This window comes from Mustela nivalis, assembly GCF_964662115.1.
Source record: "Mustela nivalis genome assembly, chromosome: 11".
Taxonomy (NCBI): domain Eukaryota; kingdom Metazoa; phylum Chordata; class Mammalia; order Carnivora; family Mustelidae; genus Mustela; species Mustela nivalis.
This window is the reverse complement of record NC_139030.1, coordinates 53,763,432-53,771,848: the sequence shown is the minus strand read 5'-3', so window position 1 is coordinate 53,771,848 and position 8,417 is coordinate 53,763,432. Positions and strand designations below refer to the sequence as shown.

The 8,417-nt window shown below is 39.0% G+C and overlaps 1 long non-coding RNA gene across 6 annotated transcripts in view; it reads left to right on the top strand.

The window, feature by feature from the left end:
- The first annotated feature begins 1,051 nt into the window (after positions 1 to 1,051).
- Positions 1,052 to 8,417, top strand: part of LOC309844398 — a 39,654-nt gene continuing 32,288 nt past the window's right edge. For 5 of the 6 annotated variants that reach the window (XR_014300656.1, XR_014300657.1, XR_014300658.1 and 2 more), the window contains exons 1-2: positions 1,052 to 2,090; positions 2,871 to 3,032. This is a non-coding gene — a long non-coding RNA (uncharacterized lncRNA). The remainder of the gene's footprint in view (positions 2,091 to 2,870; positions 3,033 to 8,417) is intronic. The other variant, XR_014300655.1, reaches the window with a different exon arrangement.

The following is an 8,417-nucleotide window of genomic DNA, read 5'->3' as shown; positions in this document are numbered from 1 at the left end:
CTCCTTTTCTCTGTCCTCACTGGCCCCACCTTCATGAGGCCCTCTAGCCACACACCTTTTACAAAACTGAGCTAGGAATAATCAGGTGACTACATTAAAGTAACATAGGACCTCATGGACTATCGTGCTTCCCGGAAATGGGTCTCCCTACCACATGCCTCCCCCAATGTGCCGTCTTTTTTCCACACCCATCCTGTGGCCATTGATACTTCCCTGTCCTATATAAAAATTCCCTCTACTCAAATGCATTTACTACCTCCCTTTCACCTTCTGGTACTCATCCCTCAACTCCAGCTCACTTGCTCTGTGGGGTTCTTCCTGGTTGAGTTCGTGTCCTTTTGTGCTTTTCTTTTTTTTTTTTTTTTTTTTTTTTAAAGATTTTCTTTATTTGACACAGAGAGATCACAAATAGGCAGAGCAGCAGGCAGAGAGAGAGAAAGGAGGAAGCAGGCTCCCTGCCGAGCAGAGAGCCCAATGTGGGACTCGATCCCAGGACCCCGAGATCATGACCTGAGCCGAAGGCAGAGGCTTAACCCACTGAGCCACCCAGGTGCCCCCCTTTTGTGCTTTTCTTGTGCCTGTTTACCTCGGTGTACTTCTCCAGCCAGCACCCAGGGGTCAGCTTTCTCCACCGCCTGGGAGCTTCTGAGACATGCAAAATCTGGGGATCCACCCCAGACCTGCTGAGTCACAACCTACCTTTTAAGGGCATCTCCAGCTGATTCTTACACACACACAAGTCTGAGCTGTGTGGCTACTGGTTTGATTCGAGGTTTGGAGTTCTTGGAGTTCGGGCTTTTATATTGAATTCTTAGCTCCTCTAGATGAGAGCCACACATTTCGTTTTTGTATCCGCTAACAAAGTGACACTGTCTGCTGAGCACTTGCAGTATATGAAGGTGGGAAGGAGAAAATGGGAACCGAGGGTTTAGTGGTCACCCAAGCAGTAGGGGCAAAACCAGGACTCCCTGGCACTTATGTGTCAGATCCTTTCTACCGCCCATGCTGTGCCACTTAAAACATCTTTCTTCTCTATTCTAAACCTAGGAGATGTGGGAGGACACGCTCACAGTCACAAGGCTATTGTAAGTGGCAAAGAGGACTCCGGGACACAAGTTTTTCTCTTGTCACTTAGTTGAGGATCTTTACACTGTGTCATTTGGCCTCTATCTGTCAGAAGAACAAATGTGAAACACATTCATTGAACTTCTGTTCTCACAAGTCAAGTTTCAAAGAGCATCTGCCATAATGAATAAAAATATATCTGTATTTCTCCCGTGTGCTTCGATTCAGGCAGTCCTGGGTTACAGTCCAGTAAGTCAAGTTCAGGGAACATCATGTTTATCTGAGAGTGAAAAGAAGCCCAAACTAAAAAACACACAGACAAAAAAAGTAAGAAATAATTATAAACGTGGATATAAATAGTTGAGAATTTGATTTTTTTTTCTTACCTGGAGCAATAATTTGTAACTTGTAACATGAAGCATATTTTTACAGTACATTTTAACATGCATATAATGGTTTCAAGCTTCCGTTTTGAATGAGGCATATTTATACTCCAAATGCCACATTTACTTATGTGTTTCCAGTGTGTCTGAATATTTTGGGAAGGAAACAAATAGGATGATTATGTAATTGCCACCAATATGTTTTGCGTTGCTTTGTTTCGCTTTTGAAATAACAACCATATTATACCATAAGTGGCCGATTCAGTAAGGAAGGCAACAGATTATTTGTTGCATGTGCTGTATGTGCCAGGCACTGTCACAGGTTCTGCCCTCAGAATTCTGCCTCCATAAATTTTGTGGACTAAGGAGGGGAGCTAGCCAAAGAAACAAGCAGTTGCAATGAGTTTATGAAGGCAAGTGAAAACACAGTTAACTGCAGGGCATCTAGGCAGGAACACTTGGTCCAAGCTCAGGAAATCAGAAAAGCCTTTGCAAAGGAGATGACCATGAAGCTAAGTCCCAAAGAAGAATGGAATTTCATCAGGCAAATTCTGCGGGCTGGGACTTTCCAGACAGAAGGATAGCTGTGTATGCAACGACCCTGATCGAACAGAAAGAATGAAAAAAAGGTTGGAGATAGCTGTAAGTAGTCCAGTATGGCTAAAGCAGAGTGTAACTGGTGCAAGGGAGGGAATGGTTTGTGGAATGTGGAATGATGAGGGCTAATGTCAGACAGGAAAGCAAGGGCATGCTGAACACCATGCAAGGAATTTGGATGTCATTCTAAATAAGAGTGATATGTAATGCTTTCCTCATGCTTATATGGGTGCCATATTGCTCTAAACTTATCTCACTTAGTATTCACAGCTCGTGACTTTATAGGTAGTGAAACTGAGGCGCGAAGACTAAAAGTACTTTACAAAAGTTGCACAGGTGGACAGTAATAGAGCTAATAAAGACAATGGGATGGGGCATGATGTAATATTTGTTTTGTGAAGATCATTCTGGCTCAAGTATGAAGATGGAAATTGAGAAGACATTTCAGTAACCCACATAAACTAAGCTGAAGACCTGGGCTAAGCTGAGTCAGTTGGGAAGGAAAGAAATGGATAAGTAGAGAGATGATCAGGGGCTATGGTAGGACTCAGTGATAGGTCAGTAAGATGTGAGAACAAGTATGTGACCAAACGGGCGTCTCCAGATTTTAGGTCATATACAATCAAATATGCATTTCCTATGACCATATTTGTAATTGAAATGACTAAAATAAATATTAATTGATCTCTGGTGACACATAAATTAATTTGAATCGTGGCATAATTTAAATGAAGAAATCAAAAGACTTCACTTTATAGGCTTCACTTTATAAAAAATACTCTATCATCTAACTATGATGTCACTTCATTCTTCTGTTACTTATAGGACAGCTCTCTGTCTCTCCGTCTTTTATTTTCCTGCCAATTCTGATTCCCCAGCTGAAGAACCGCATCTACGACTGTGTTCTCTCGATGTTGACAGAAACTCAAAATTCAAGTAATTTTGCTGCAAGTTTCAGTCCATTCTTGATAACTCAGATTCCAAGGTGTGAGTATGCTCTCTGATCCATTTTTCGGATTATCTTGCTTTGTATACTTGGGCTTTGCTCCCTGCAGTGACTTACATTCGCATATCTTTGAACCCTGGCCTCTCAGGCTCAGGATCCCTATTACCAGCTGCCAAACCTATCTGTTAGCTCATTAACTAACTCATATTCAATGGTCTCTTCTCTTTGGCAATTTTTTGTAAAATGGTAATTTTGTGATAAAACTAACATCTTTTAAAAACCGTGTTGCTTTCAAATCTTCCCCGTAATCTGTAATAAATTGCCAACTAATTAGTATTCTTTAGCTGTGTCCAGTGGTCTAGTTCATCTTTGAAAAGACATGTTTGAACTTCTAGAACTTTTGTCACTTGTTTTGATGATGTGCCTATCCTTTTTTCCTTGGCTGTAGAGCCAAGCTTTGAACTCTCGTTCAATATTGTATCTCCACCTCCTTATCTTTATGGCAGTTATCTTTTTGTATTCATATTTCAGGTCTTCACCCAACTTATAGTCCTGCTTGTGCTTTTGGTTCTGATCTTCCAAATTCTGTCCAGTTCCATTAGGGCCAGTGTTCAGAGCCAATGTAATGAACAGCCATTAATCCCCATTTTAGATTCAATTTTTATTGGAACAGCCAAAATTAGGGGAGTACCATAGCCATATTTTAAAGATAATGTGTAAATAAAAGGAAAGATCTTGTGATCTTACCCCAAAGGGGAGAGAGAAGATTCTGTATTGTCTTGAAAAGGTTGGATCATCCTCAGAGGTGACATTGAGGCCACTGAAGGAATGACTCAGAACGAGGTGAATTAAATGGAAAGTCCCCAAATTTCCTCATAGAGAACCTTGGAACCAAATCTTTCATGAAAAGATTTCTGTACCAAGAACCCACGCTCTCTTGGGAAGGGTGTTTCCTGAGTTTGCCATTCTCCAGGCTATAGGCTATCTCTAGACAGTCAAGCTGTGTTGGGAGTTCAGAACACAAAACAACACTGTGTCTAAAAAAAACCCCACATTTCTGCATACACAATGGAAAATTAGATGTATAACCATTCAATTTAACCAACTTCAGTCAATAATCTTTCATACACACACATGAAAACAATCCATTGTAACTTTAAAAGTTAGCCAGTTTGTTTCACCAAGAGTTTCTTTAATAGTATAAAACTAGTGCAATGGGTACTGCCAAGTCCTAGGCATACGGCTCCACCATGTGGATGAGCCTCTGCAAATAATACTGACAATAGTTTTTTTGAAAAGAAGTTAGTTATAATGAAAATTAGCAATCATAGGTCAAACCCTCATATTATGTATGAGGAAGAGAACTAGAGAAGTTAAATTATTTACCCAGTTATGTGCCACTATCAAAGCTAGACTTGGGGACTCTTATTATAAAAGAAATTGCTTGAATTAATTTTACTTTACTATTACTTCACCCATCCTTTTTAATTATTAAGTAATTAGATAATCATGTTCAGTGGGTATTTGCTTTATTTTTGACTGCCCACAATCCAAACCCCTTTCCTATTGGGTTAGGAGTTCTGTTTGTAAACATGGTGAGGCAAACCCCCATTTCCCTTGAAGGAACTGGAAGAGCATTCATCCCCTCTTCTTACCCCAAGAGTAAGATGCAGGTGAGTCACTTAGGTGTAACTGGCAGGAAGGTCTGTGTAGGAATTTCAGATATGGAGGAAGTAACTAAACCAGAGATAGGTAAGGGCTGTTCTGGAGGCAACAGAGCAGTTAAGTCACAGTGATAGCGGCTATTCTTATCAACCAGGACAGCACAGATCCAATGGCAGCACTGCTGTGGCACTGTCCCCTCCACGTTGATCATGAGATATGAGCTTTCCTACATTCCGTGCTTCCTAGTGCCTAATTCAGACCCACTTTCTGAGCTTGGTTCTTCAGCCCTCCCATGAACTATCTAAGCCACCCCGTATTCTTCCCTTGGAGGTCTTTTCTGCTTAGTGGACCCAGAGTCAGTTTTTGTTGTGCAACTAGGACCCCAGATTAAAAGAAGTTGTTACCAGTAGTGAGTGGCAGCACAGAACCTCAGTGAAATTGGCAAAACCCAGCTTTCATCAGGCCTGGTTGAGGGTGAAGGAATTTAAAATCCTAGTCATTTTAGGAATGGAATTTTGATCTGCCTGATCCTAATATGCAGAAGTGAAACATCCAATTAAACTATTTGCTGTGATCACTGGGAAAGTCTGCTACCCTGTGGTATCATGCTGTGTGTTCACCAAGAGAGCCCCCAAGTAAGTGCTCCAGTCACCAGTCCTAGTCCCTGAGTCAGTCCATTCTAGGCACCAGGTATGGACTCTAGCCCATAGCCACCGAGTCATCACCAGGCTTTAAGACTCCTCGCTGAGGCAGCAGACATTACAGAGCAGGGAAGGGCCATTTCCAGTGGCCCACAGAATTACTTATCTGCAGAATTCATGATCATAATGAAATAATTGTTCCAAACTGCTATGTTGGGTGAATTTTTTTTGTGCCACAAAGATAACCAGAACAGGAATCTACAGCCATTTCGATGACTAATGGACTAGTTGGATGGCAAGGTGGTTGGAAAAGCAGGATTGGAGGGTTGTGGAGGGAGTGTGGCAAAAGGTTACACTGAATGGATCTGATCTCTCAGAATGAGCCTAGAATGTGAGTATATTTTTCAGGAAGTTATACGTTCACCAAAAGGGCTGTAGTGTAGATAAGATGACCTACTCAGTATATACGTATCAACCTCCTTTCTCAGCAAGCCCAGTGGATTCATGAACCAGGTGTTCATTGTGGAGCGAATGAATATTATGTATAGCAATGGCCATCTGGCTACAGCCTTGATGAATACTCCATTTTCTTTTATCGGTAACTGATCATGAACTCTTGAAAAGCATGATACCTAGTGGACCAAAGGAGTATTTAGTGTTAGTTTGTCTGTGTGAGATACTACCCTATTATCTTTTGGACAATGCAGAGTAGGGAACAGAAGTTTTTCCTTATTGCAGTTGATTATTTAGTTTGGGTTTGTTTTGTTTACCTGGTCATTTTTCTTTGTCATTACACGAGCCATAGCTTAATTGGTTGCCTTATACAAGGCCATGGTATCCCAAGCAAAATGGCTTCAGTTTAAAGGAACAATTTTGTTAAAGAAACAAGGCAAAGGGTTAATGTTCAAGGAATTCATTGGTATTGCATGCCCCATTTCTCAGAAGGAATGAATCCTTGAAGATTTAGATGTGTTTTGTCCAAGAGTCAACACCTCAGGAGTCTGATGTTCTATGGGGTGTGGTTTGTGTTCTGAACAAATGACTGTCACGTGGACTTCTTTTTCCCCTTGGCCAGAATACACAAGTCTGGAATCCTAGGGTTCAAAACTGTGATGGAAGCTCTTAGGATTATACTTACTCTTTTGCCACTTGTTTGCTTTCTGTTCTTTTGATTTTGGATTCTAATAGCACCATGAGAATAGGGGTTCCACTGACCTGGAAGCTAAGGCTGAACCTAATTAATTTGGTTCTTCATGCCCTACGTAAGTAGTAAAAGCAAAAATCAAAAGAGAAAAGATGGTTACTGTTGTCACTGTGTTACTGTTTGCTTATTCCCCTGGAGGGAAAGTAGAGTTACTGCTACTCTTGTGGGTAGGAAGAAAATGCCCCTTACAGCTGCCTTATTTAAGCAAGGCCACCAAGGGCTCATATCCCTCACCATACTGGGTCAAGAATCATGACCCACTGAGTTTCAAGCTGAAGGCAAAGGAAAGTGTTGCAGAGGAGGGCAGTCATAAAATTCGGTTAACCTCTCAGCTACAACACGGAAGAAACCCACTCAGTCCCCCGATCCCTTTTTACTGAATCATGTTGCTTTGTTTTTGCTCTTACTTGCAACCAAGAATTCTGACTAGGCACAGTCTCCTAATTTGTTGTTGATTCATTTTCTGGAAAATGATACAAAAGGCCATAGATCAATGTAAGTTTGTAACTATTGGAATAATATAAATTTGTATCTATTTTAATTATATTACTTAGAGGAATTTATTGCTCTGAGTAAATAGATATAAAAATTTCAAAATAGAGTTTATTTGACTTAAATGTTTTATCAGGTAGTTTTTTAGGCCCCAAAGAGTTTCTCGTTTCTGGATTTTATAGTTGTGGAGATTGTACCTGGGAAGTTATTGGTTTTAGATAATATTTTTATGACTAAAAATATTTATTTCTCGATTTCACATAAAATTTTTCCTGTGCACATCATAAGAGTGACATTTCAACTAGTCTCTATCATGAAATTGAACTGCTTTCCTAAATATTCTTGATAATAAAGTAATCGAGTCTAGAAATAGAGCATTATTACTTTAGTATATTAAATTAAGTACCTTATTATTGGGAGAAAGAGTGTCAGATTTTAAGTCTAAGCATTTTTTCATATTGGAGAGACTAAAACTCACTGTGATATTTAATATATTAAAATATCAAAATTATTTTGGATTTTAAAAAATGATCACCGACTATGGGATGGAAATAAGCATCTTACAAATGTTAGAGTTATTTGCTACAGGACAGTAAAATAAATTCCTGAAGGATGCAAGCTTTCGATCATACAACGAGAATAATATCATATTTGGGGTTGTTGGAACCTTTCAAAATAAATTGGTAGTTCTGTCAGAATATTATTTCAGTATTTAAGAATAATTTATCACAGAAAAATATTCAATTAAGATCCCAAAGTGATTTACCACAGACATTTTAAGCAGATCCAAACATTTCCACATAAATTAAACATGATGTAATTTGAGTGTTACATTGAGCAATGCACCACTGTTGATTCATGTGGAAATCACGGAAGTTTCACTGATCACTGTCCTTTCAGTGTGTGCTAACGGAGATGCCATAGCCATTTTCATGAGGGTCATGCTATAAATCAACCTTGATGTACCAACTGAGGTAGAGTTGTCAAAATGTCATAGTCTATTTATGCAGATTCATGTTGTTTAAACTTAATTTATGAACAAGTACTATTAGGACTACTTCAAATAAAGTCATATATTTAAATAAGTCACTTTCCCATGCTAGCTCTTTGTGTTTATCAACACAAGTTACTCTCTGTTAAAAAGGGACACTTTTTAATGGTTATTTTCTATTTCAGCATAAACAAAATTAAGGCAATCGGCTGTTTCATAATTCTGATCTTTTGTATTTCCCAATAATCACAAAAATTATTGATCCCTATTTATTTATTTATTTACATCCACATACGCACCAAAAACAATTTGGGGAAGATTACTGAGCTTTTGTTTGTTTGTTTTTTTTTTCATATAGAAAGATTTAGAGAAAAATTAAAAATAAATAAATAAAAAGACTTGGATTAAGAAAAAGATTTAGAAATTTTCTAAA